The 25,385-nt window shown below is 37.8% G+C and overlaps 1 protein-coding gene and 1 long non-coding RNA gene across 2 annotated transcripts in view; both read left to right on the top strand.

Annotated features, from left to right (window-relative positions):
- Positions 1-1,372, top strand: part of LOC115298008 — a 5,873-nt gene extending 4,501 nt beyond the window's left edge. Inside the window, exon 3 of the long non-coding RNA XR_003911558.1 lies at positions 1,291-1,372. This is a non-coding gene — a long non-coding RNA (uncharacterized LOC115298008). The remainder of the gene's footprint in view (positions 1-1,290) is intronic.
- Positions 1-25,385, top strand: part of GABRB1 (gamma-aminobutyric acid type A receptor beta1 subunit) — a 373,510-nt gene that overhangs the window by 308,354 nt on the left and 39,771 nt on the right. The gene's annotated exons all lie outside the window — the stretch shown is intronic.

Below are 25,385 nucleotides of genomic sequence, written 5' to 3'. Positions count from 1 at the left end.
TTGTGTGAAGGAATCAAGGCTATCACCTTAACAAACTTACTTAGATGACTGGTGAACTGAACAGTCAGAACTGGTTAGATACAAACAGGGAGAGGTTTTATTTTTTCCCAATCATGACTCCCAGTGCGCCTATGAATCTCTTTCTTATCTTTGCAAACATCTCAAGCAAGTTCCATATCTTTGAGACCTCTTTCAGCTACTTGCCCCAAAAAACCTGAAAGTCAAAAAAAATTCTTAGCCCTGTTTAAAATTCCAGTCTTGGGGCACCTGGGTGCCTTAGTTACTTGGTTTCGTCTCAGGTCATGATCTCACGTTTCATGGGTTCAAGCCTGCGTCAGGCTCTGCCCTGATAGTGAGGAGCCTGCTTGGGATTCTCTCCCTCTCTCTCTGCCCCTCCTCTGCTCTCTCTCTCTTTAAAAATAAATAAACATTAAAAATTTAATAAATAATGGGGTACCTGGGTGGCTCGGGTAGTTAAGCACCTGACTTCAGTTCAGGTCATGATCTTGTGGTTTATGGGTTTGAACCCCAGGTCAGGCTCTGTGCTGACAAGTCAGAGCCTGGAGTCTCCTTCAGATTCTGTGTCTCCCCCTCTCTCTGCCCTTTCCTTACTTGTGCTCTGTCTCTGTCTCTGTCTCCCTCTCAAAAATAAACATTAAAAATTTTTAATAAATGAGTAGGTAAATAAGTAAATAAATAAAACTGAAAAGAAAATAAAACCCCAGTTTCCTCCTGTCTACCCCTCCTCCTTACCCTGCAGTAGGAAGGGAAGGGATAAGGTCTACTCTGTCATCTTGCCTCTGAGCCTAGATATTGGGAGAAGGAATGTACATAAAGGAAGAAAAATAGTGTTTGCTTAATAACTAAGTGGTTGTCAGGTGTTGAAGCTCCTCTAGTTAACCCAATCTGGCCACACATGTTCTCTGTACAATAGGCTTCAAAAACCTGCCTCTCTCTTTGAGTATCTGAATGAGTTCTGGGGAGGTGTGGGGCTTCCTGGTTACACACGTACCTCATATGAAAATAAACAGCTATCCCACAAAGTACCACCCTATCCTGCCCGCCCACCCCCCCATACACACTCATGCCCTGACCCTATAACTTGAGCACCCAGAAATTTAATCTTGCCACCTTGTAGAAGGCACGTGCCCCCTGCTGCCCCTCTCTCCTTCTGCCCTGTATAGTAGTGTCTCACCTCCTTTTCCCTGTAGGGACAGGGACATATCAGAAAGTCTGCGCCTAAATAAACAATCTCTGCAGGAATGAGATAAAAATGTCTCTTTCTTGCAGGTATTCGTCTTTAAGTGGTTTGTCCCTTTCTCCCTGTGAAGAGGTGAAGAGAAAGCCATCACGTTCTCCACTAGCCAATGAAGCACACCCTGGCAATTGTCTCAGTCTGCTCTTTGCTCTTATTCATCTCTCTCCATACCCATCTTTTCTCTCTTCTTTCTTCCATTATTTTTATTTGGACTGGTGAGGGAATGGTGATTCATATGACAGTGTCTGCTGCCTGTCAATGCGCCCAGGAAGTGACGTGTGGTCTCACCTGTTTGTGGTGATCTTCAGAATGCGAGGTACCTGGTACCTCATTCACCCCTGTTGTGGATTCCACTCACCAATCTGGGGACAAAGGGAAAGTGATGCCTGCAAGAGTTTCACTTTCATATCACCTAGTCATCTGGTAGGTCACAGGCTGAGTGACTGAGAGCAGTATCTCCATTCCATATTAAAATGACAGTCTTAAGAGACATACCTGGGCTCAAGATCCAGCTCTGCCTCTTCATGTTGTGTTAAGGCAAACCACTCAATCAAGGCTCAAGTTCCTCATCTCTAGAATAGGAACAAGATCAACCTTGTGAAGCCTTGGGCTCTGATGTACAAAAGTGCTCAATGAGACACATTATTTAATATTTCCATCAGATTGACAAGCAACGTTGTGACAAAAATGTGCAAGACACTTGTAAGTAAGGCTGACATCAAGGGGTTCACAATCTAGCACAGAGATTGACACATAAAGACATCACTACAATAAGACATGGCAGGTTCAAAGAAAGATGCATCTACAGTGCTTATGGGGTCGGAATGAGCCAGGGGAACCATGAGGCACGGGGGCTAGGAAGCTCTCGGTTTTAATCCCCTCCTCTTCATCCTGTTGGCAAGAGAGGAATTCCTGCCCTGGGTTCAGGGATCACTGCACACGTTAACACCTGACAGTGGACAGAACACATCAACAGCCATTTATTAGTCACACAGGGGAGGAGGGCTGTACTCAGGAACAGAGTCAATAATCAGGGTCAGGCTTTGTACTTTCAAAAAGAGGAGATTCCCCCTGGTCCCCAAGGTGGGGGCAGGGGTGGTATGATTGGCTTATTTGAATAACTTCACAGGCTGACAGAGAAATGAAACCCATTACTCAGGGATAAGTAGGACCTGTGCCTGCTCCTCATGATAAGGAGGACTGGATATCTAGGGGACAGAGCCGAGTAGAGAGGGGAACTTATTGGTCATTGATGGACCTCCTGATTTCACCCAACATCAAGGCAGCACATATTATTGAGCTTTATTGTTAGCTCTTCCAATAGCCTCCTGCAGCAAACACCATCTGAACTTGGTCTAAAAGATTATCCATACATTATATAAATGACTGATGTGTTGGGGTCATGGTATTCTAGCTGAAGTAACTTCCACTGCCGAAAGCTAAATTCTCCCTGCATGACACTGGTAAGATCTGTATACATTTACTGTTACTGAAGCACAAACTGTGAAGTAGAAGATGGTAGAAGCTGAAAGAATTGACACAAGATCTATAAAGAAGGTGCATAAAGAGGCTTGAGGCCAGGGAAGGAGCTTAGACAATACTCTGATATGTTGATGTTAAAAGAATTCTTCTAGAAATGGTTAGAAGTCCAATAATTGGAAGAAGCATTATTTAAAACAACGTATACTCATTTCTTCACCACATGAATATTCCACCAATATACATTTGTAAATCTCCAAGACAGTGTGCATTACTGCACAATCTTCTTGAGCCTGAGGACATTAATCTTTTAGGGATTTTTTTTTCCAGAACACCAATTAACTGTTCCAAAGAACAAAGTTTAAAAATTACTGTTAAAGGTAGTGAAAGATCATTAAAAGATTCAAGCTGGGAGTGACATTGTCATATTTGTATTTTAAATTAAACATTCCAGTACATGTGTAGAAGATGAATTTGAAAGGATAAAAAATTGAGTGTTTAGTGATCCTAGCCAGGAGGCTGTGGAAGCAATCCAGGGAACCAATCATGAATAGAAGATAATAGGGACAAGAAAAAGGGAAGTTTGAAATAAGCTTTTATTATTAAATGAAGTATATGCATCAGTGGGAGAGTTAGGTCATCCTATGTCAGAAATACACAGCAAAATCTCAATGACTTACCATAACTAAGGTTTCAACCCTGTTTACACTAAATGTCTATCATAAGTTGTACAGGGTAGAGGTTCTCCTCCACAGAATTACTCAGGGATCCGGTTGATAAAGGTTCTATGATCAGATAGCAGCACCATCTGGAAAAGAGACCTCCTTGGGTCATTATAAAAACCAAAAAGAACATAGACATTCAGACATTGGCTTTGGCCTGAAGTAACACCTGTCACTTTTGGTTATAGCCAAGTGATTAGTCACAGGGCTCAGACTAATTGCAATGGATCTGGGAAATGTGATTGTCCATGTGCCCAGGAATGGGATAAAAACCAAGTATTGGTAATACCATTCACAGTAAGTGAGGAAGAAAGATTCAAGGATGCCTCCTGCTGGTAACAAGGTAAATGATAATGCCCTGAACTGGGAGCATGAGGTTACCCTAGAGAGATGAAATGTTAGGGAAATTAAATAGGAGAGCACTCCCATTCTGAGCATTTTGAGTTTTATGTGCTGAAGGAATTTTTACTTGAGGATGACAGATAGATTGTCAGAAGTTTAAAGTCTAACTGTCAAATGAGAGTTAAATACTGGAAGTAAGATTTAGGAATCATCGTCAGTCATTGAAACCAAGAGTGGAAGTACTATCTAAGATGTAAGATGTTCCCTAAGGATCATCAGAGTTTTTTTTTTTTTTTATTTGAGAGAACACCTAAAAAAAAAGGAAAAAAGATGTCAAAGGCAGACAAGGAGAAAACCCAGAAATGTCATTTCAAAGAGTAAAGACGATGAGGATTTATGCGAGAAAGTAATTGGTAACAACAAACAGAACTAAAAGATCAGGTAATAGTGTGGCTGAAAAAAGTCTAGTTGATTTGGGAGTTAAGAAGTCATTGATCTTACATTTAAGTGAGATCATGCACTATTTGTCTCTCTGTGTCTGACTTATTTCATTTAGCATAATGTCTTCCAGCCTCATTCATGTTGTCACATATGGCAGGATTTCCTTTATCTTTAAGGCTGAATAATATTCGAGCGTGTTGTGTATTATATGTGTGTGTATATATATAGTACATTGTCTTTATCCATTTAATGATCAGTAATCATTTAGGCTGTTCTTATATCTTGGCTACTGTGAATAATGGCACAATAAACATGGGACTGCTAATATCTCTTTGAGATCTTGATTTTATTTCCTTTGGATATATACCCAGAAGTACAATTTCTGGATCATTAAGAATTTCTCTTTTTAATTTTTGGAGGAACCTTCACACTGTTTTCCATCATGACTGTACCAGTTTATATTCCCATTAGTGATGCCCAAGAATTCCTTTTTGTCCACACCCTCACCAGCAACTTATCTTTTGTCTTTTTGATAATAACTATTCTAATAGGTATTACTTGATATCTCATTGTGGTTTTAATTTGCATTTCCTTGATGTTTCCCCGATTCATAATCAGCGATGTTGAGCACCTTTTCATTACCTGTTGGTCATTTCTACATCTTCTTTGGAAAATTGTGTAATTAGGCCCTTTGCCCATTCTTTAATTGGGTTATTTGGCTTTTTGCTCTTGAGTTTTAGGAGTCCTTTGTATATTTTGGATATTAACCCCTTTTCAGATGTATGGTTTGTAAATATTTCTCCCTTTCAATATTTTGTACGCTTGAAATATTTCCTAGTCTTGCCTTTTTTAAAATTTGAATTCCAGTATAGCTAACATGCAGTGTTATATTAGCTTCAGGTACACTATAGTGATTCAGCAATTCTATACATTATTCAGTGCTCATAGTGGTAAGCTCTTCATCTAATCCAACCATCCCTCTATCTACCTCCTCCCCTCTGGTAACCATCAGTTAGTTCTCTAACTAAGTGTCTGTTTTTTGGTTTGTCCCTTTTTTTTTTCTTTGTTCATTTCTTTTGTTTTTTTAAATTCCATATATGAGTGAAATCAAATGGTATTTGTATTTCTCTGACTCATTTATTTGACTTGGCATTATACTCTCTAGATCCATCCATGTTGTTGTAAATGGCAAGATTTCATTCTTTTTTCTGGATAAATAATGTTTATATATATATATATATATATATATATATATATATATATATATACACCACATTTTCTTTATTCATTTATCTATTGTTAGACACTTGGGCTGCTTCCATAATTTGACTATTGTAAATAATGTTTCAAAAATCATTTGGGTGCATATATCATTTCAGATTACTGTTTTCCTATTGTTTGAGTAAATACCCAGTAGAGGAATTACTGGATCATAGGGGGGTTATATTTTTAACTTTTTGAGAACTCCCTCAAAACTGCACCAGTTTGTTTTCCTACCAACAGTGACAAGTGTTCCTTGTTTGCCACATCCTCACCAACACGTATTGTTTCTTGTGTTTTTGACATTAGCCGTCCGACAGGAGTGAGGTGATATGTCATCATGGTTTTGATTTTTATTTCTCTGATGATGACTCATGCTGAGCATTTTTTGATGTGTCTGTTGTCTGTATGTCTTCTTTGGGAAAATGTTTATGCCTTCTGTCCACTGTGCAGCTGGATTATTTTGGGGTTTTTTGGTATTAGGTTATATAAATTATTTATATAGATCATATATTATATAGATTTTGGATATGTCATTTGCAAATATCTTCTCCCATTCTATATGTTGCCTTTTAGTTTTGTTGATTGTTTACTTCGCTGTGCAGTAGCTTTTTATTTTGATGTTATCCCAACAGTTTATTTTTGCTTTTGTTTCCCTTGCCTTAGGAGACATATCTAGAAAGGTGTTGCTGCAGCCAATGTCAGAGAAATTACTGCCTACTCTCTGCTAGGATTCTTATGGTTTCAGGTGTCACACTTACATCTTTAATCTGTTTATGTGTATAGTGTAAGAAAGTGGTCCAATTTCATTCTTTTGCGTGTAGCTGTCCAGTTTTCTTAACACCATTTGTGGAAGAGACTGTCCTTTTCCAATTGCAGAGTCTTTTCTCCCTTGTTAAAGATTAATTGAGCATATAATTGTGGTATATTTCTGAGCTCTCTATTCCATTTCACTGATCTTTGTCTATTTTTGTGCCAGTAGCATACCATTTTTATTACTACAGCTTTGTAGCATATCTTGAAATCTGGGATTGTGAGACCTCCAAGTTTGCTCTTTTTCCAGATTGCTTGGCTATTCAGGGACTTTTGTGGTTCCATACAAATGTTAGGATTATTTGTTCCAGTTCTGTAAAATGCTATTGGTATTTTGATAGGGATTATATGGAATCTGTAGACTACTTTGGGTAATACGGACATTTTAACAATATTTGTTGCATTGGTCATGAGCATGGAATATCTTTCATGTGTGTCATCTTGAATTTCTTTCATCAATGTTTTATACTTTTCAGAGGAGAGGACTTTCACCTCCTCGGTTAACTTTAGTCCTCAGGATTTTATTATTTTGGTGCAATTGTAAATGGGACTGTTTTCTTAATTTCCCTTCCTGCTACTTCATTATTAGTGTATAAAAATGCAACAGATTTCTGTATATCAATTCTGTATCCTGTGACCATACTGAATTTGTTTATCAGTTCTAGTAGTTTTTTGTTGGAGTCTTTAGGGTTTTCTAGATGTATTATTTTGTCGTCTGCAAATAGTGAAAGTTTTACTTCTTCCTTACCAATTTGGAAGCATTTATTTCCTTTCATTTCTTTTTTTTTCTGATTACTAATTTTGCCAGTTTAAAATCACACCAGGAATATGTTTTCCTCTCTGTTGAATTGCCAAGAAGGAGGAGGAGGGGGAGGAGGAAGAGGAGACGGAGAAGAAGCAGCTATTACAGAAAAAAGTTTACGAGAAGAGTAAAGGCACAAGCTAGGCTGACATGATTTGAGTAGTGAGAGAGTAATAAGGAAGTGGAAGAGGCAAAGAAAGTGAAGTTTTATTCTTCAGCCCCATGAATCACTTGTTTATTTACCAATACTTAGTAAAGGCTTATTAGAATATAAATGTGACACATGAGCTTTCTGATCTTAATATTCTGTTCTAGTGGATGTGTACTGCATTTCCCCCTTGCTGTTCCTGTAACATGTTGCATATTCCTTTATTTTAGCACTTTTAACAGTATTTTGTATTTCTTTATTCTTCACACCTCTCTTAAGACAATGAGCTCTTTCAGGATAAAGACAGGGTAAAGATTTTATTGATCTGTTTATACCCAAAGCTCATCACAATGCCTGGGCATTGTAGGCATGGAATAAATTTTTAAAATTAGATTATTTAATCCTCACACTGGATATGGTAGTTATGATTAGCCTCATTTCACAGAAGAGCTAGCTGAGACTCGGGGCAGCTACAAATTACCAAAAGTCACAGGCAGTAAGTGGTAGAGCTGAAACCAGAATCCAAGCTTTTGATTCCATGTCTGTCTCTCCATCACACCAGAACTGCTGTGACATCTTTTCTCCCAGGGTGATGGATTCAAAATGACTTATGCATTGCTTTTCAAATAGCTCATTGTATTCAAGATTACAGATCAGCAATGCTATTTGAGATGAGGGTAGCTCAGTAGACCAAAACCAGTCTGTGGATTCCTATAGTGCCCAAACCCACAATCATGACTAAGTTGGATCACCGCATACTACACTCTATCAAGAAGAACCATATGGGGGGTGCCTGGGTGGCTCAGTCGGGTAAGCGTCAGGCTTCAGTTCAGATCATGATCTCACAGTTTCTGGGTTCGGGCCCTGCATTGGGCACTGCATCGGGTTCTGTGCTGACTGCTAGCTCCGAGCCTGGAGCCTGCTTCGGATTCTGTGTCTCCCTCTCTCTCTGATGTTCCCCTGCTCGTACTGTCTCTCTGACTCTCAAAAATAAATTAAAAAAGAAATTAAAAGAAAGGGGAACCATATGAAATTGCTGTTTTATGTTCACAAAGGGTCGAATATCAGCACTTTCATAGGGTTCAACCTGATAGGATATGAGTAATTCTTTCTATGGTATGAAACTCAAAATAGAAGTAGTAGTATAAATTCTTAGTATGAAACTAGGCAGTGTGGTGGAGTAAAAGATTTTAGAAACAGTCTAACAAGGTTTATAACCATGTTCCTTAAGCTTTTTAAACTTCCATTTTTTAGTCATTCTAATGAATATAATTTCTTCCCAAATGACTGTTATAAAGATTGAATGACGTGGTCATGCATGTAAAATGTTTAGCTTTAGACATAACCCATTAAGGGCACTAAATCAATGGCAGCTAAAATTATGATCACAAAAGGACATGGATGCCTTTGATAGAGGTATTTATTTATTTCCAGAATTTATCTGGAACACAGTTTCTAACTTGCTAGACATATTTTGTATATAACTTCTTTGGAATTTCTTGTGATAATGCGAATCACTTGCCTTAGAATTAAAAGGTCCACTATATAGAGTCTAACAAACAGTTGCCCATCAAGTAATACCTTTTAGTAAAAGGTGATCTTCAACAGGGAAGATGTAACCAAACAGTAGGTTTTTTTTAAGATAAATATTTATATAGAATTTCTCAAGGAATTCTCAGGAGCATTGGTTATTCTAAGCTCTAGAAAAGTAATCCAGCCAAAATCTTGCTATTGAAATGAAAAATTAATAATGAGAAGTGGTTGTTCCAAAAACAAGCTAGATCAATGGCCAGGATTATCTTCACTTCTGGGGTCTTTTGGTTGGCAGCATGGGGACTAAACCAAAACATCTCTGAAAAAATCTGAAAATATACCATAAAAAGACGATGCAAAAGGGCTCTTTCAGTAGAGTTTTATTTAAAAATCTACATTTTAGAAGTGTCTGGATGGCTCAGTCAGTTCAGCATCCAACTCTTGCTTTTGGCTCAGGTCATGATCTTGTGATTCATGAGATCAAACCTTGCATTGGCTTCTGATGATGTAGCCTGCTTGGGATTCTCTGTCTCCCTCTCTCTTTGCCCCTCCCCATACTCACTCATGCTCCCTCCCTCTCTTGTCTTCAAAAATAAATAAAACATTAAAAACATAAAAATCCATATTTTAGTAACATAAACTTCTGGAAATTGAGCACCCATCTACGTAACTGAAAGATCAAAATGGAGATTCTTCAGGGAGAAAAAGTAGTTCAATCTACTCTTAAAGTCCCAACCATGTTGGTTCATGGGAATCTAACTGCATATCTTCTTGATGAAATTCTAACAGGGCTCTTGGTTATTCTGTGGAAATTGGGTATGTGACACTGGACTTTATAATCTTTTTAACTTTTTTCCTGTAGCTATAGCTAAAATGAGTAAGAATTTCAGTCTACAAACTAAAATGTGTCAAAATACATGATTTTCTACAATTTAATTTAATATGTATGGATCAGTCTGGTAACTTCCATATACTCTTTTAAATACAGCAATTTCCCAGACACTTCAGGTGTAAATGCAAGAACACCAGTATTGCCCTTTTCTTCCCACTCTTATGCCTGGTATTGACAGTAAGCTCAGAGGACCCAGAGGTTAATGGCACCAGGAAAGCAGATGAGATATACCGTAGTCAATTCAGTGTTCAATTGTGATACTTCTCCCTCCAGGGTTGATTCTAAGCTCTGGAGGTGCGTACAGACACATCACCCTTGGGGTAGGGAGGAGATACTCACCTCTCCTGCTCCATCTGTTGGGTCCTGGGATTCTGACTGGCTTCAGGTGACCTCAGGGGGAACGTGTCCTATCTGGGGCCCAGCACATGTGCTCCAAGGTGGACTAGACATCCTGTGGGTGCCCACTTAGCTGCCACTCAACTCTCTAGTATTAGTAATACGCCCAAGACAGAACTGGGTTTTGGATCCCTGTGCTTGCTGCATCCTTTCAATGAAGCAAGCTTGAGATCTCTCAGAGGACCACGAGTTCTCTCCCAGTGTGTGTCTGCAACCAAAACCTTCTGGAATCCTCCCTCGCTGTTGTGAATCCACAAGAAACTCAGACGGAGTTGTCTCTGGCCCTTCACAACCTAACATAGCATACTTCCTATTCACCCAAGTGGTAAAATGAAAAGACTGTACAATCATGCTTGTTTTCAGCATAAGGCACAGCCTCTGCTCATATCCTGGACATTGAAGAGGCTCTCTAGAGTCCCCCAGAATCCAACTTGAAGAGGCAGAGGCAAGCACAGGGCTTTCCCAATTCACATCTGACCCTTTCCTCTGTACTTCTCCTCCCCCTCATCCCTTCCTTTTAGTCTTAAATTATTGCATGCATTGTGGGAGTTCAGGATGAAGAGAATTCTTCACAGTTTGCATGTGTAGACATCCAGCTGACTTTCAGGATCTTTCAAGCTGAAGAACCAAGAATTTGCCGTGTTTACTCTTCAGCTTCCCCAAGCACCCCTTTCCTGCCCCTCCCCAGTAGTGTATGACCACAATGTTATTGTCTAGACCAGCGGTGGGGATGAGGTTCTTGGATGTTAAGTGAAGAAATTCTGTTTGAGACTTAATTATATAACAATTCTGTATCTTCCTTTCCTGAAAGTTCTGTCTGGTTAGAATAAGACCTATGTATTATTATGAACCATTTATCATATCACCAATACAAATACTTTTAACATGAACACTTTTACCAACCACAATATTCTATAGCCCGGGTTTTTCAACATCAGCACTACTGACATGTTGAGATGGATAATTCTATCAGGAAGGCTATACTGATCATCAGAGGACACTCAGCGTGGCCTCTACTCTCTGGAAACTGGTAGCACCCATCCCGAATTGTGACCATGAAAAATGTCTCCAGATGTTGCCAAATGTCCCCTGGGCAGGGGGAAATGACCCTCTTTTGAGAACTGCTGTTCCAGACTCATCCTGGAGCAACATGAGGTGCCTGTGTATTGCTTCTAAGTATTTTGATGATAGAATGCTTCTAAGAAGCGCTCTGTAGCTATAACTTTGCAAAATGACCTTTTTTATCCTCCCTATGAGTCAGGTAGCACAGATTACTGGCCCCGTTTCCACAGTTAGAAACTTGGAAGCATTCAGCTTTCCCAATCAGGTCATGGAAGTCTGTACTTTCATTTTTCCCCTCTGAAAAGTGAAAATGGTAATCACCGCTTTTCTTCCCAGCCTGAGATCAAGCAATAACTATAGAGCAACGCCCTTCCCTAACTACTCTTCCCAAACCTCCACACCAAGCAGCTTCAAAGATAAATTTACGTTTGCCTGTCCTTCTATTTCGTGGGCTTCAGAAATAAAGCCCTCAACATAAATAAAACGGCAGCCAGCCACATGTTCCATCACTGTAACTGCCAAATTACACGGAGTAAAAAATCAATTCCATTCCAGCAAAACCAGTTATAATCAGATTGGTTTTTTTTTCTGCCATGCCCAGACACAGTGCAATTTTTAAAACACAGATATTAATGTGCCCGACATGCCTACCACAATAACCTCCGTGACACCAATCCAGCACTTGGAAATGAGTGCAGATAAACTATAGATACAAACAGCTGTGAACTGTCAGCTCTGCAACATTCTGGTTACATGGATTTCCAAAGCCAAGAAATTATACAAGAACATATAATAGTTTGTGAGCCACAAAAATACATGGTCTCCAGTTGCCAAGGCTATCCAACCTGATCCAAGAGGGAAACCAAAAAAACATGAGGTATTTGAAGATAGCTGAGAATTGCAGGAAAAATCTGTCTTGTTGGAAATAATTTACTTGACTTGGATACAAGAGCTTGCCACTATATGCTTATGATAGGCTGTGTGCAATACAGCTGTGAAAACCCAGGGCAGAGATTACATACTTCATGTCCACAAATGGGGAAATTTGGAAATTTGGAAATTAATTTAGAAATTAAATTGAGTGAGTCTTAATAAATATCATCAGAGTGTGAACGAAAAAGGAGTATGAGACTAAAAAAAACATACCTAAAGGAAATCAAGAACTAGGCAAATAATTAGCATAAATTGAAAATAAACTCTGACCTGCTGGAATGGTAATTTTTAATTTACTGTGTTCTGTGGCTTCCAGCTGCATAAGCATAATAACTGGGAGATATGAAGAATGAGTCCATACCATTTGCTGCACCTAGATATTTGTTAACTCACATGTATAGTTAAAATAGTATAGACTGTCCTTTTCAAAACAATAGTAAAATGATTATAACTTAAGCATTAAATATAGCGAAACAGGTAATTTATTATAGTTACTATAGCAATCAATTAGAGTTGCATGTATTTAAATACAAACATATTTCTAGCTGAAAATCTGATTTTGTGACAAGGTATATTAATCACAATTTTTCTAGTGTCATTTAACATAAATGAATGTTAAAATAAAACCTTGTAAGATTCAGTGATCCAAAGCTAAAATCATCAGGAAGATATCTAAATCTCCTGCAACTAGAAAAATTAAATTTTCAGAGACTCTCCCAGCTCTGCTTATGATTTTGGAAGGTCTTGAGTGCCCTCTACAGGCTATTTAAATAATATTCACAGATTTGAAGTTCACTTTCCCAAAATCTATTTGGGCAATTTCAGAACATAAAAACAATATATTGGAGTTTTATTTTTAAAAGCATTACATGCTTACCACATAAAATTTTTGGAATTAAAAAAATCACCCATAACTGTAACATCTGTAAATAACCATTATTAACTATTTCTGTATATATTCTTGATTATATATACACACATGCATGTACATTTTTATGATGCTTTTTTTCCCCTTTAATAGCACACTATATGTATTTTGCCATAAGTCTTTTAGGTGGAGTTTCTTAAATTTAATATTTAATGGGTTCTCCCAAAATGTGTTTTATTTCTTATCGTCAGAATTTCTCAGTTAAAAGTGACACTCCTCAAAAAAGAATTCTTCAGTAATCATTTAAGGGTGGATTCACAAGCAATAAAACTAGGATGCACATGAATCTTCAAAATAAAAATTCCATAAAGATATTCTGAATAATTTTTCACATTTCAAATATAAAATAGTCATAAAAATTAAACTAGGTAACTGGGGTTATCATCTCAACTATTAATCTAGGGGTTTAGGCCCATGCCAGCAATAACATTGGCTGAGCAGTAAGGTTAAGGTAACATTGCAGTTAGATTAGCTGGGTAATTGTCTTGGTTTCTACTTTACTTGTTCAGGGTCTTATCTTCAAACATAGTTCTCACTTCAGCAATAAAGCGACATGTATCATATTGGGTGCTTATCAAAATCAGAGTGATTGCTTTCTCTAGGTCTGATTTCATTTTTTATTCTTTTAAATAAAACAATAATGTACACCTTGAAAAATGCCAAGTAGATCAGACAATAGAGGGGCGAGGTGGGGGGAGGGAAAGGGAGAGAGGGAGAAAGAGAATCCCAAGCAAGATCCACACTGTGTACAGAGCCCAACGTGGGACTCGATCCCACAACCATGAGATCATGACCTAAGCTGAAAGCAAGAGTTGGATGCTTAAGTCACTGAACCACCCAGGCATCCCTAGATCAGGCATTAAACAATGTACACTCTTAAATAGGATTTTCAAACAACCTTAAGTGACATACTAGACTCTCTGCTTATGGGTTAATTCTTTTTTCATATGTTCAAGTGAATGTGGTTGTTCCACGTGCATTAGGACTACAGCCAAACAACTGTTTCAGAGCACAGAGAAGTTTTGATCTCCCTTTTTATCCAGAGTAGAAAGTGCTGGCAGAGGTGGTGACATCTAATCACAGTAACTCTAAGAACCTCAAATGAGGTGAGTTGAACAAGCCAGGCCCTCTCCATTCTGTGACAGCAGTATTAAGCAAACTGTCTCAATTTTGGAACAGAGAGTTCTCACAGAACTTTACAAAGAGCACAAGTTTTATTTGGTTGCAATGCTGTGAGAATCATCTTAAGAAAGGTGCGCCCAGATCTTGGCAAAACTTAGAAACAAGAATTAATAGTCCCACAATTTATTTTCATCTTTTGCCTAAAGTGCAGGCAGTTAGGATGTTCATTAAATATATATACACAATGTAAAAGGGTTTAAGACTATAAAAATGACCAACTTGGCAATAAACTATAAATACAAATTTTAAAAAGACTATAAAAATGTTGACTACAATTATCCCAGAAAAACCTATTTTGTGATTGGTAATCTAAATGAGAAGGAGATAGATAAAAATTTTTTTCTGAGGCATAAAATATTCTCCCTTGACTATTAAGACAAAATATAGACAGCTGGTGGCTATTTGTTTTGTGAAATTGTATCGGTAACAAACATGTAAGATAAACATTTCATAATAAGATTTTAGGATTTCCAGATGTGATTATTTTTCCCCCATCACTGATTTTTGGCAATAGAGCACCACTGCTTCTTATCTTGCCCAATAATTTCTCCTAAAACATATACACCTACATAAATTAACTAGCACTTATTAAAGGAAACTTGACATTATTAAGAGAACATTATTATCACGAGACTATAGACTTACATTAGTACACCAAATGGTTATTGGTGGAAATAGAATGGAATACTCCATTGCATTGTTCCAGAGGGTGAAAAAGGAAAATTGTAAGACACCAAAGCTAGTAAGACTGATTCAGTCCAGTGAGATTCTAGCCCTGGATCCCATAAAAGGAGAATCAGTAATCTATGGAGGCACCTTGATTTCTCTAAACACAAGTCAAAACAGACCTCACTTTCTGATTTGATAAGATTGCAAAATCAGCAAATCAGGAAAATAGCATAAAGACAGAGATAAAGACTTGAAGCTGAAACAGTTAGGCAAATATTAAATAGATAAATGATGGTCCCACCCCGCAGAGTGCTGATCAAAGACTTTTGATGGCAACCTAGAGGGATATTGCCAAGAGAATGTTACAGGGCTCTATTTTCATCTCTGCCATTCCACATCTGTCTCAATCGAGGGAATAATGATAAAAGGCACGTTTATCAAATTTGAAAACAACATGAAACTCAGAGGGTGAGCAAATAAGGACAAAAAACCCTCAACGGGCTAGAAAAGCAAGTCAAATTGAATTAGATAACATTTAATGGGGACAATATTAAATCCTATATTTGAGTCTGAAGAGGGGGAAAATGTGACTGTCAAAATGCTAATTTGAACTCGTGCTGCTGTAAAAGAAGACCAGTAAGACTGACAACTAGAATTTAAAAAGTCTTACTCTGAGGCACCCAGTGGCTCAGTCAGTTAAGCATCTGACTCTCGATCTCAGCTCAAGTCTTGATCTCAGGGTCATGAATTCAAGGCCCCACATTGGGACATATATATATATAATTATTATATATTATATAATAGTATATATTATCATATATTATATATTATTTTGTATACAGGCATGGCATAAAGCATATGAGAACCTCATCAGCATGATGCCAGAAAAATGATAGAGAAGGTCAGAGAAGAGTCAGAAAGACTCTCAAGTTTCAGAGACAGCACCTGGACAGCCCAAGGGTATAGCCATTGCGGGCAACTTCATCCTGAGAAATTATGGGCAGCTAGCTAATTTAGAATTCAGGATGGGCCAACAATTAGGGTCAGGAGATCTGATGATCATAGTAGGATTCCCATCAGTAGGAAATTTAAGAGGAACTGGATATATTCCAAATAAAGAAACCTTGGAAGATCTTAGGCAATACACTAAAAGCCTTATTGGTATCTGGGATCCAGCCAAGCCATTTTGCCATCAAGCACTATAGGCAAAATGTCTTACGTGCTATGACTTTCTCAAGGGTCTTAAGTTACTGGCTTGAAAATACATAAAGAAAACTATAATCTTAAAACAAATAACATTAACAAGTCAGCTAAAATCCAGTGCTTCCATAGTGACATGTAAACTATGTCTAACATAAGATGTTAATGCATTTCAACATAGTTAATATAATGTGAGAAGATGTCTCTAAAAGCATAAGGGCCTGGGGTCTAAAAATCTTTAAATGGAGATGATCTAGCGCATACAAGGATTAAGAGACTAGGCAGGATTAAGCAATCAGATATGAAGGAGCAGGACTTTTGAAAAGTCATTCTGAGAATTTACATATTGGGCAAACATAGGAGATGCCAAAGCTTGACTGGAGTGTGTAGAAACTAGAAAATATGGGGCACCTGGGTGGTTCAGTTGGTTGAGTGTCCCGCTTCAGCTAAGACCACGATTCACAGTCGTGAGTTTGAGCCTTGCATCCGGCTCTCTGCTGTCAGCGTGGAGCCCACTTTGGATCCTCTGTCTTCCTCTCTCTGCCCCTCCCCTGCTCATAGTCTTTCCGTCTCTGTCTCCCAAAACTAAATAAACATTTAAAAGAAAAAAGAAAAAAAGAAACTAGAAGACATGCCTGGGCTCTAAGATTCCAAACCTGAAGGACATGATATAATTCCAAATCTTCCACTGCTTAATTCCTAAATCCGTCAGGAGTGGCTCAATGACCAGGACAAAATTAACCTTGGAAGTCAGGGAAAGAAGCCAGATAACTCAGAGAGGTTGAAGAGGCAAGGGTGTTATAGCCTCCTCTCAGTGTGAAATTCCACACTTCAAGGGGCATACCAGCAAACTGGAAACTACTGAGCAGATAAAAGTTTCAAAGACAGGATATCCTGGGGAAGATCAGAGCTGAAAGAATCAAAGACTGAAAGGGATTATGAGAGTGGTCCTCAAAAAATAGGAGGTCCTATCACATAGAAAAGTGACAAGGTTTGTCTCCCTACTAACACAGGGGGTAGACAAGGATCAGATAGTGATAGTGAATACTCTCCAAGAAGATGAATTTTTACTTATTATAAGGACATATTTTCTAATGATTACTTACAAACCTAATTAACAATTGAGTTGACTAAGAAAATGAGAGTCATCCCTAGGGATAGGATGACCATTCAAACAGTATTTTATCAGATAGGAGTCAAACACTAAGTGGATCACTGCATGGATTTGTACTTAAGATCTTTTAATACAGTGAGAATACTTTTAAAACATGTCTTCCATAGTGTGTTTACTGCTTCTTGGGATATCACAGAGGTACAGATGTAAGTTAGAAAAGAATCCAAAGTAGCCTTTAGAATAAATGTTGTAACAGATTTGGAGCCACTGGAAGAATTACACCCCACTGGCTTCCTTATCTGATGCTGAGATGCACAATTACAAATACCTAATAATCTTGAAATATGAAGTATCTACACAGCTACAAGAACAGAGATACTGATAAACTCCAAATGTTTTTTGCCCTCATGTGGAAGGAGAAGGAAGAACTGGGGAGTGGCGGACTCCTAAGTCCATTTCAAAAGATGATTTTCTAACAAGAGTTGAAATGCTGATCATGAGTGTGATTTAGGACCCTTCAATTAAAGGCAAGTGAGGATCGAGGAAAATAGTAAGGGAACACATTGACTTTTGTAACTGGATCAGCCACTTTCCAGTAAACACTTTTTATTTGCTGACAGCTAAAAGAGAGAAGGAAATCTCCTCTCCAACTTTTGAACAAAAGTCCCAGGTTTCTCTAGGAGTGAACTTGGACCACCTGTTTATTGGCAAGAAACAATCTGACCAGGGGATTACAATGAGCTGACTGTTTTAGACCTAGACTGTTACCTAATCCTGAGCCAGTCCCACAGCAAAAGGCATGATATTTGAACAAGTGGCCTAATCCAATCAAGCTCCACACCAGGGAACTTGAGATGAGGCGATGGCTGCTTCACAAAGGGAAATACAGTAACTTCTGCCCACTCATGGATTAGAAGCTTAAATACCACATTATCTAAAACACAATTTACTTACAATTTTAGACTATCCTCTTGGGTCTATTAAGCCCAGTGGGGAGTAATTTTTATTTTCAGATTAGAAAATGCATCCAAAATAGAGTGTTTCAAATAATAAAGAGAAACACTAACATCCAGATACTTCTACATTCGTACTAGCTCCATGCATCTTTATCCATTGACATCGACTTAATTTTATCTGTACTTTCTGCACCACTAAGAAGTCCCCAGGGGTGGAAAGGAAATTTTGAGAGCTTCTGTGTAGTTATTGTTGCTAGGAAACAATATCCTTGGTATCCAAGTGTTCAGGCTTTGAGGCACTGCGTGAAGTCACTGGCTCATAAAGGAAAGCCTTTGGTAAATAGGTTGTTTAGGTGTGAGTAAATTGATGTTCACTCTCTGTGGCAAAATGTTCTTGTGTAACCTTTGAATAATAGTGTATTTCTCGGCCTCTATTCTTTCCTTTGGATCCAGCTGCCATTATTGCTCTCATGAGAACTCAAACTTCTACCCGAAATGGAGAGAGCGTTTTCTTTCTCCCCCAAATCATGCATAATTATCTCAGCGCCTTGAACACTAAGTCTAACGGGTTTTAGTTAAACAAAGCATAAGCGAGCTTGGAAATAAAGACCGAGACCACTGACCATATGAGCAGTTGAATAAGATTAAAATCTGTACTGGTTGATTGCCATATTCCAGCCCTTTTGTTGTGCATGGCATTGAAGTCTCTTACTACTTCAGAAGTGAGAGACTTCAGAGGTAGGAGACAATGAGAGGTGCTGTTTTGACTCATCCACTGCCTTCTCCTCTCTCAACCCCAAGCTGCAGACCATCTCTGGACTCTCAGTTCTAATTATTGCTGACATTTCTCCCATAGGATCTTATGACTCGAAAACCAGCTTGAGGTTGTAATTTATCACCTCATGACTCAGTATGCCTAGAATTAACAGGTTTTTCCATGTCCTTAATGGCTGGACCCACCTGCAAGTCCCCTGTGAGCAGAATCATCTTAATCAAGGAGTAAATCCAGCTCAAGAATATTACCATATAAGTTACCTATGTCAAGTTACCAGGTGGAGACAATAAATTTAGAACTCTAAACTACAAGCAATATTCACTAATTCACTTATTCAAAAAATATGTATTGGATGCTTACTATAGACAGAATCCATTCTAAGTATCCAGAATTTGTTAAAAATGAATCAAGGAAGGTTCTTTCTTTCATAAATTATATATATATCGAGAGAGGACACAAATGGCAGAGATATACACAAAGCTACATAAACAGATAAAATATTTACATGATAAAATACACTGGATACATCTCAAGTTTTCTCAAAAAGGTAATTCAATACAGAGAATTGGTCATAAAAATTGGAAGGGCCGGAAAAGTGAAATGGAGAAGGTGGATGGGATGCTGAAGGAGCAAAAGACAGAACTGGCTAATACCCCTGTGCTGGAGCCCATGAGTCTGAATCTGCTGAGATGCTATCAGAGATGGTGTTCTAAGCATTGGTGGAGTTGCCGAAAGAGGTGCTGCTTCTTCCTCAGCTTCATGGACCTGGAATCACCCTACTCCTCCAGCAGCAATCACCAGCAGCTGCAACACTACTGCACTGCTAGAGCCAGAATCCAGAACCTCCCCTCCCCTTCCATCTTCTAAGCTTCAGCCAGTTTGTTTTAGGGGCACTGTAACCCCCAGTACTTTTCCACCACCTGGCACAGTCACCACTCAGTAAATATCTACACATTAAATGAACAGAGACACGTACACAGGCTAGTACCTGGTTGTCAGGTTGAGGTTGGTAACACAACGCCAAGAGTCCTAATGATAAGAAGCAAAAATACAATATTCTACAAACTCTTATTGGATACTGACTATATGCTAGGAGCTTGGTACTTATGCTAGACGCTAAGGTACAAAAAGGAAGGAAAACCTCAAGGGTTCAGAGCCTGGTGGAAGACAAATAAGCCAACTAGAATTCAACATGGTTTTGTGCTCTGTTCAAGGCAAGCACATAGCTGAGTTGATAAGAGTCATTTGGGGGCAGAGGAGCTCTGACAAGTGCCTTTGGCATCTGCCTACACTTTGTCCTACACTTGGTCATGGCTGCCAGCCACTTTACCTCTGTCAGCCCATGTTTACCTTTGCATACTGGAATCTTTGAAGATTTCATAATGTTTGTGTATATTTAACTTTGCCCTTTAAATTTCAGTTTTCCTGATAAAATTGAGTTGCTTATTGAGTAACTTCTATGAAGTAAATCACAGTCTCCCACTAACATCTTCCCAATTTTATGCTATTCCTTCTATATGTTTATTCACTCTACATATTATTCCTTCTGGAAGGTGGCCTGCTCCATCCATCTGGCTCATTTGTTCAGCCTGCTTTGAGACCATGAGATCCTGAAAAGCAGTGCCACGTGTGACCCACTGTATATCCGTAGTGCCTAGCATAGTGTTTAATATACAGTAGGCACTCAAAATATGTGTATTAGAATGTTAAGTATAATTTCCATTGATTTGCCTTTGCCAGTTTAGAGGTAGATGGTATTTGTGCTTCAGCAGAGGTCTGATGGGTATCTAAGAAGCTGAGAGGTTGAATCCAGACTTGTCCATAGCAGTGGAGAAGAGTCAGCAAAGACCTTGTACGAGAGTACTCAGGAAGGGGAAGTGAGCAGGCAAGCACCTCTGATGGGCAGCACATAGAACCTAACACAGAAGCTGTGTTTGATCAGTCCTGTTTTTACCACCTACTAGAAAACAGGCCACCCAGGGCCACAAAGTAATGATAGAGGCTTAATGAGGTCAAAAGCTGTAGGTGAATCCATCCCCAAATTGGGACAAGGGCAAGGGTTTGTACTCAGGCTTTGATCTATAAATAGTATGGCTCTCCACAGAGAGTCTCTAGATACTAGATTTTAGAACTTCCTCCCTCGTGATCATCATCCCTAACAAATGCTTACAGTTCAAATACTCTATGTTGCCAACTAAAAGCAAAATCACGTATAATCTAGCGCAGAATAGGACAGTGTCTCTGTGAATTGTAAGGAGCCAAACAAGAACCAGCCTGGATAAAAACCACTCCAGCCCCAAATAAAGGGTATGAGCCATGCTAGGCTAAACCTCACACTCCATTCACGTCCGACAAGAAGAGAGCTTTACGTTTGAGTATATTGTCTTGGCTTCTTTAAGGATTTTTAAACTAAATTGTGCTTATTTTGATTCCATCTATCATTTTGAAGTTTACCTCTCACGCCATCTTCCTGAATGGATGTTGCTGAGGTATTTATCATCACATAAAAAAGGTGCATGGGAGAAATTTTCCCCAAGCCTAACATCAGCACTTTGTCTTTTTCCAAGTCAATTGGCTTGTTTGTATCTCAGGGGTGCTGTGAATTTTTAACCTGATCTGATTTTGTGTTGATAGAAGGCACTTTTATGGCTCTGAAGAGATACAGGCCTGGCTGATCCTAGAAGCTCATTTCCTCCTTCCTGGCAGAGAGCTGACTCAGCAGATCTAAGTTAACTTGACTAGCAAGGGCTGGTCCCAGCTGCTAAGTCCCTAAGGCTATGCCTTAGGACCAAACCACCTCCACCACTGGGACCTGCCGTGGTCACACAGTCACCTAGTCATATGCAAATGTCCAGCCAGTCCTTTAAAAAGTACCGCATTACAAGACAGGGCTCCTCTCTGCCGGAATCTTGGCTACAGTGCACTCAGTCTACCTCTGATGAGCCTAGGTTGAAGGATCACGAGAATTTGGGGAAATTTGCACTCCACTACATATCTGCTGGATACATTTTCCAAACTCAGTCCCATTCCATATCTTCTTCATGTCACACTGGAGATACACATGATTCAAAAATAAAAAAATACTAAGATATTAAGAGAAATATAATGAAATTTTCCCTCCCATCCCTATCACCCAACTACTTAGTCCCTGCCAAAGGAAATAATTATTAATCTGTTATCTGACCCCCCCCAAGGTTCCTCCATAAGTATATTGTTGCTTTTCCCATATTTTTTACACACGTTAGATTGTTACAGCTTAACTTTGTGGGTTTTTTTTTTCATTAAAAGTAGTTTTGGAGAGTTTTTAATATTATATGTAAGACTTTCCTCATCCTTTTTTACAGTTTATAGTAGTACATTAATGTACCATAATTTATGGTCAGTCACTCCTCCAATTGAGAGACATTTATATTGTTTCAAATATTTTGTTTTTAGAAAAAGTACTGTAATGAATAATCCTATTATGTATACCCTCTACAAAATTATTCAATTCAATCTATGGGACGAATTTCTAGAATAGGAATTTCTGAGTCAAAGGGTACATACATTCGTATTTTTGATAGATGAAGCCAAACTGCATCCTGGGTGGGTTATACCAAACCACATTCGCACCAGCGCTATACAACAGTGTTTCTCCACATGCTCAGCACCATAGTGTGTTATCAATTTGTGGACTTTTACCAAGTTGTCAGGTAAAAAAAAAAAAAGGTACTTTGATATAATCTTGTTTTTAATTTGTTTCTCTTTTATTATAATTGAGATTGGGCATTTTTACCTTTTTAATGAACTGCTTTTGTATATCTTTTTTCCATTTTGTCACTATGTTTTTGATTCTTTTTTGTTGTTGTTTGTAGAAACTCTGTATGTGAAGAAATGTAGTTCTTATCTGCAGTATGCTCTATAATTTTTTTTATTTGCTTTTGATGCTGTTTATGGGATTTTGTCATGGCCTTTTTTTTTTTTAATGTGGACAAATCTGTCATTTTTTTGTTGAATTGCAGTTAGAAAGGCTCCTCAAGGGGATGCCTTGGTGGCTCTGTCAGTTAAGCATACAATTCTTGATCTCAGCTTAGGTCATGATCTCACAGTTCATGAGTTCAAGTCCCGCATCAGGCTCTGTGCTAACAACAGTGCAGAGCTCGCTTGGAATTCTGTATCTCCTTCTCTCCGCCCCTTCCTCATTTGAGATTTCTCATTCTCTCAAAATACATAAATAAACTTTACAAAAAGGTCTCCTTGATGCCAGAATTATAAAAGAATTCTCCCTTGTTTTCTTCTAGTACATATATGGTTTTATTTTCTAGATAAAACTACAACTAATTTGAAGTTTATAATAATTTACAGGTCCAAAGTAATTTTTTTCCAGTAGCCCCCAGTTTTTTCTACATGACTTATAAAACTGTCTTCTTCCCAATTTTTCCAGGTGTCAATTCTATTTTATACTAAATTCCTCTGTTCATTTGGCTCTGGTTCTGAATTTTCAAGTGTGGCCCATTGATCAGTCTCTCTATACCAGCATTAAAATAACACTTGTCATTATTAAAGATTTTCAGTACATTTTACTACCTGATAAGAATAGGTATTCTTTATCTCTCTTATTTGTTAGAGTTTTCTTGGAATTTCTGATGTGTTTATTTTTATTTTGGAATCATTTAGTTCAGTTTCTAAAACAAAAAACCTATTGGTATAGATATTCACTCTAAATCGTAAATGAACCTGTGATGTTGAGTTTTTCTACTCATAAACATGAGATGCCTTTTTGTTTATTTATGGCTTCTTTTGTGCCCTTCAGGAATGTTTTACATGTGGTATATGTCTTACATATTTTTCAGCTTGTTACTAGATATTTTTGTTTCTATTTAAAAATATTCTTCTATTACATATCATAAATTGTTGTCTTTGGATAGGAAACTACCCATTTCTATATAGTAATTTTATACCTCATTATCATATCTAATCCTATTATTTCTAATTGTTATTAAAATCACCCTTTAGGATTTACTGAGTATACAATTGTGTAACTTGTAAATTAGTCTAACAAGCAGCTTTACAACTTTATACTTCAATTTTCTTTCCCTTGCCTAATGCATTGGTTAGTATTTCCAGAACACTGTTAAGTAAGAGCAATGGTAGTGGACAGTCTTATCTGGTTAACTCTGTGGGAATGTTCTAGTGTTTACACAATAAGCATGATGCTGCTTTGAGACTGTGATAGATATATCTTGCTATGTAAGGAACTATCTATCTATTCATATTTATTGAGTATTGTTTTGTAAAAAGACTAAATGGCTATTACATTTTGTCAAATGCCCCTTTGGCACTGTTGTAAATCATCATATGTGTTCCTTCTCTTTAAATCTGTTAATATAATGAAGTATATGACTAGATCTTTCTAATATCGAACAATTCACACTCTGGGGGAAAAAAGCCCACTAGTTATGCCTTATTATTTAATGTACTGCTGGATTTTGTTCACTAATATGCTCTGCTTTCTTTATAAAAATAATTTGGAACTGTTCGCTCTTAGCCTCTACATTGGAACTGTCTGAATAATAATAGAATTATAAGTTCTTAAATATTTGAGCCTACTGGGCGTTTGTTTATAGGAAATGAAATCAAGCTGTTTTGATTATCTATCTCTCCTTATTTGGACAAATGCTTTTCTTATGAAAAAAGAATCCATTTCATTCAGATTTTCTAATTTGTTGCATAGACTTGAACAGAGTAGTTTTATGATTCTTTACAAGCCCCCTGTTTCCAAGGTGATTTCCCTTATTATGTGTTAGTTATCCATCCTGATTCATTTATTTGATTAGACTTTCTGTAGAAATGTTACCTCAGATAGGTCCCTGAGTGATAAGTTTTCTTATCTTTGTAGCTTTGTATACCCTCTATGGAAGAAGCAATATTATGGCAGGGAATGGGACCCTTGGGTCTCAGATTTGCTGTCCTTTTTGCCTATATTCTAGGTATCTGTGGATACTATTCCATAAGCTTTTCTTTACTTTCCATATAAGAAGTCCAATATGTTTTCCTTTGAAAATACCTTCTAATTTCTGTCTGGAAAATTCAAAGATTATCCTATTACTCTTGGAGTTCAGGAATGATATCACAATTACCTAATATGATGAGCCTTTCAGTTTGCAAAATACTTTATTTACTAAGCTCAAGAGAATTTAGGTTTTCTTTTTATTTATTATGGCTCATCTTTTTCAAGAATGCTTACTATTTATATATTAGATCTTCTAGATAAGTCCTTCAGAGCCATTATGTTGTCTTTATATTTTCCAAATCTGCGTAATTTTGTTCTCTTTTTCTTTTGAGATACTTATTACAAGCTGTCTTCTAAGACATTAATCTGGCCTCACCAGTGACCATCTTCTCAACTTATCTAAAACATCTTTTATGGGTTTTAATATAAGGAAAATTTCTGTGCTCTAATCAAATATACTTAAGTGTTGTTTTATACATATACATATA

The sequence above is a fragment of the Suricata suricatta genome, chromosome 1 (genome assembly GCF_006229205.1).
Source record: "Suricata suricatta isolate VVHF042 chromosome 1, meerkat_22Aug2017_6uvM2_HiC, whole genome shotgun sequence".
Taxonomy (NCBI): domain Eukaryota; kingdom Metazoa; phylum Chordata; class Mammalia; order Carnivora; family Herpestidae; genus Suricata; species Suricata suricatta.
The sequence above is the reverse complement of the archived record's forward strand: the minus strand, read 5'-3'. Positions and strand labels throughout refer to the sequence as shown.